This window comes from Hypanus sabinus, chromosome 18 (assembly GCF_030144855.1).
Source record: "Hypanus sabinus isolate sHypSab1 chromosome 18, sHypSab1.hap1, whole genome shotgun sequence".
Classification (NCBI taxonomy): domain Eukaryota; kingdom Metazoa; phylum Chordata; class Chondrichthyes; order Myliobatiformes; family Dasyatidae; genus Hypanus; species Hypanus sabinus.
This window is the reverse complement of record NC_082723.1, coordinates 8,580,207-8,584,543: the sequence shown is the minus strand read 5'-3', so window position 1 is coordinate 8,584,543 and position 4,337 is coordinate 8,580,207. Positions and strand designations below refer to the sequence as shown.

The window sequence follows — 4,337 nt, the reverse complement described above, 5'->3', positions numbered from 1 at the left end:
CGCGCGGAATTGTGGCAACCGTGCTGCAGAGAGTGAGAGACAGAATGGATCCCAAACCGTCAATCTGGCAAAACGACTGTGGCAGGACTCGGACCTCCAATCTTCTGATGACATCCACCAAACAAGCACCGAAGTTGGACGCCTTATCCATTAGGCCACACAGTCGTATTCTGTGAGAAAGGCCAGGGAACAAATGGAGACAATGCGGAATGCTGCAAAGTGTTTCCACCGATAAAATGATTTCCTGACCGAGATAAAGGTAGTCGCGTGCAGTGATTTCATCCCACGTGAACATTCGACCATTGTCAATATCTCTCCATGCATTCCCGCTTTGGGCTATTCAATGAGCAAACACGAGGAAATCTGCAGATGCTGGTAATTCAAACAGCTCACACAAAATGCTGGTGGAACACAGCAGGCCAGGCAGCATCTATAGGGAGAAGCACTGTCGACGTTTCGGGCCCAGATCCTTCGTCAGGACAGACGTCCTCGATTATTGACTATTGTCCGTTAAGCGTTAGGGAGTTTGGATCAGCGGCTGCGCACAGCCGGACGTGCCTGTCAGCGTTTCTGGTATGTGGTAGATATCGGGTTATTGTACAGGGAAGCTCATCATTCTCGAAACTGTTGACAAGTTCTTATAACATCTGTTTATTTGAAATCCAGCAATACGATAGCAAAGCTGCTGAACTTCTATTTAATTTAACATAATTTTACCTCATTGTACAACTTAAAACATTCGGAGTTTCTTCGAGTTACAGAGCACGGAATCGATCCTTTTGCCACAGCACGTCCATCGCCTCTAAAGTGCCTACTTTAGCTATTTCCATGTTTCCTGTGGTTGGCAAAACTCTCTCTAAACTGTCCGGATCCACGTCCCTGAATTCTGGTAGCACGGCGAGCAAAGTAAATCGACATAGCATCTGAACACAAATGTGTGGACCATAAGCAAAGTTTGTAAGTACTCTGAAGAAATTTGGAACTTCAAAACACAAGGAAGAGAGAAGAGCAGCCGAGGTGGCCGAAAAGGCAAGGCGATGGACTGCTAATCCATTGTGCTCTGCAGGCGTGGGTTCGAATCCCATCCCCGTCGCGATGTTTATCTTGGAGACCATTTGCTGAAGCTGTCCAGGGATGCTGTCCTGAAAAACGACATTATTAGTTTGGCTAAAAATTAGTTTGACAAATTTGGCCTCAATTTATAGGACCAGAATTAGCGCTATTCGGTGCGTTTTGGGTCCCTAATCTTAGAAAATATATGCTAGCATTAGAGAGAGTCCAAAGGACGTTCACAAGGATGATTCCAGGAATGGAAATGCTTGGGTCTGCATTCGCTGCAGTTCAAAGGATGAGAGGGGATCCCACTGAAACCAATTAAATGTTGAATGCCCAGACAGAGTAGATGTGGAAATTATGCTTGCCATAGTGGTAGTCTAAACAAGAGGGCAGAGCGTCAGGATAGAGGGGCGTTCTTCAGAACAGAGATGCGTAAAAATTTCTTCAGGCAGCGTGTGGTGAATTTTCGGAATTTGCTGCCACATTCAGCTGGAGACGACAGGTCTTTGCCTGTACAGTGGCATGCAAATGTTTGGGCACTCTGGACAAAATTTCTGTTACTGTGAATAGTTAAGTGAGTAGAAGACGAACTGATCCCCAAAAGTGAAAAAGTTAAAGATGAAACATTTTTCGATATTTTAAGCAAGGTTAGAGTATTAAGTTTGTTTTGTACAATTTTAGAGTGTGTAAAAAATAAAGGAGCACCACGAAAAAGGTTGGGCACCACAAGCGATTTAAGCTATCGGATAACATTTACCAAGGTCTCAGACCTTAATTAGCTTGTTAGGGATTTGGCTTGTTCACGGTCATCCTTAGGAAAGACCGGATGATGAACATTTCAAATCTTTATAAATACCCTGACTCCTCAAACCCCGTCCCAACAATCAGCAGCCAATGGCTCCTCTAAGCATGTGCGCAGCACTCTAAAAATTAAAACAATTGATGTCCTCAAAGCAGGAGAAGGATATAAGAAGATAGCAAAGCGGTTTCCTAGCCGTTTCCTTAGTTCGTAATTGTAATAAAGAAACGGCCGTTAACAGGAAGGGTGGAGGTCAATTTGAGGTCTGGAAGACAAGAAAACGTTTTGAAAGAACGGCTTGCAAGAAAGGCAAATCAAAACACCCCGTTTGACTGCAAATGACCTTCAGGAAGATTGAACAGACTCTGGAGGGGTAGAGCACTGTTCTACTATCCAGCGACACCGGCACAAATATGACCTTCACGGAAGAGTCATCAGAAGAAATCATTTCCTGCGCCCTCACCACAAAATGCAGCCTCAGAAATTTGCAATAGAGCATCTAAACAAGCACAATGCATTTTGGAAAGAAGTCCTGCGGACAGATGAAGTTAAAATAGAACTTTTTGCCCGCGATGAGCAAAGGTATGTTTGGAGAAAAAAGCGTGGAAAAGTTCATGAAAATAACACCTCTCCAACTGTTAAGCACGGGGGTGGATCGATCATGCTTTGGGCTTGTGTTGCAGCGAACGGCATGGGGAGAATCTCAATGGTAGAGTGAAGAATGAATTCAATTAAATGCCAGCAAATTCTGACAGCAAACATCACACTGTCTATAAAATGCTAAAGCTGAAAAGAGAATGGCTTCTACAACAGGATAATGATCCTAAACACACCTCAAAAGGGACTATATACTACTTCAAGAAGCGCAAACTGAAGATTTTGGCTGACTCTCACAGTCCGCCGACCTAAACATCATCGAAAATCTGTGGATAGACCTCAAATCTGTGGCAGAGCATGCAAGACGGCCCAAGAATCTTAGCCAGCTAGAAGCCTTTTGCAAAGAAGAATGGTCGAAAATTCCCCAAGCACGAATTGAAAGATACTTAGCTGGCTACAGAAAGCGTTTACAAATTCTGATACTTGCCAAAGGGGGTGTTACGAATTACTGACCATGCAGGGTACCCAATCCTTTGCTTCTGCTGATTTTCCTTTTTTGTGATTTTGGAACTGTAAAAGATGGAAATAAAAAAAATAATCTTGCTTAAAGTATTAAACAAATGTGTCATCTTTAACTTTATGCCTCTTGGAAATTAGGTCATCTTTTAGTCGCCTAACTATTCACACTAACAGAAATTTTAACCAGGGGTGCCCAAACTTTTGTATGCCACTGTATTTAAGGCAGAGGTTGATAGGCTCTTGATTGGACACGGCATTAAAGGTTTCTGGGGATAAGGCCGGGAACTGGAGTTCAGGAAGAGAAGAAAAGGATCGACCATGATTAAATGGTGGAGCAGACTCAATGGGCCAGATGGCCTGATTCTGTTCCTATGTCTTCTAGTCCTGTGGTCATACATGTTAATCCGTCTCAACCCCATTCCCTTTCCTTCTGCTCGCCACATTTGGCACCTTTACCACCTATCAAACTCCTCACCTTTAAATGAACCCTATTACTTGCCCCTCACTGTTATTTCTTGTAATAAATGGCAGAAATCCATATCTTTCTGCCTACAGAAAATGCTTCTCGTCCCTTTTGTAAAGGGACATCCTTATCTGAGGTTGTGGCCGTTGGCCCTCAATCTAACACTAACATCAAAATCCTCTCCATGTCTATTCTAACACGGTCTGTCAATACTCGATAGATTTCAATGAGATCCCCGATTCATTCTTCAGATTTCAGCGACAAGGCCCAGGGTCCTAAAACAGTCCTCATACGTAACTCTTTTCTACCAGGCATCATTCTCGTGACCGATTCTGGACTCTCGCCAGCACATTCATTTTAGATAAGAGACCAAATCCGTTCACTGTCTTCCAACTGCAGTCACATCAAATGCTAATAAAGGCTTCTCATTACACATGTGATTTTATTTTCTAGTTTCCTCGAAATAAAAGCTGATATGTTGACATTGCATTTTCCTCCCTTACTACCCTCTTAAACTAGCAACTGGACTTTAGGGAATTCCGCACTCGTTGTCCCAACTCCTTTTAGACCTTCCCCTCCCCCCCCCCCAATTTTGTAACGAGTAGAAAATTCCCTGCAATATAGTCCAATCTGCCACCGGATTACCCATTCTCTTAATCTGGCCAATGTCTACTGCAAACTTTCTGCTTCCTCAAGACCACATATTATTTAACCAAGATTTGCATTGTCAGCAAATTTGGCCGCAAAGCCACCAATTTCATCGTTGACATATAAGGTGAAAAGATGTGTCCCAAATTCCGATCACACTGCGGCATCCAACATAAAAAAAAATGCCAAACACGACGAAATCTGCAGATGCTTGAAATTCAAGCAACACACACAAAATGCCAGTGGAACACAGCA

At 43.2% G+C, this 4,337-nt stretch overlaps 1 non-coding gene across 1 annotated transcript; it reads left to right on the top strand.

The window, feature by feature from the left end:
* Positions 1–1,011: 1,011 nt before the first annotated feature.
* On the top strand, positions 1,012–1,095 carry trnas-gcu (transfer RNA serine (anticodon GCU)). Its single transcript has one exon. It is a non-coding gene; the product is annotated as a tRNA-Ser (tRNA).
* Positions 1,096–4,337: the final 3,242 nt, after the last annotated feature.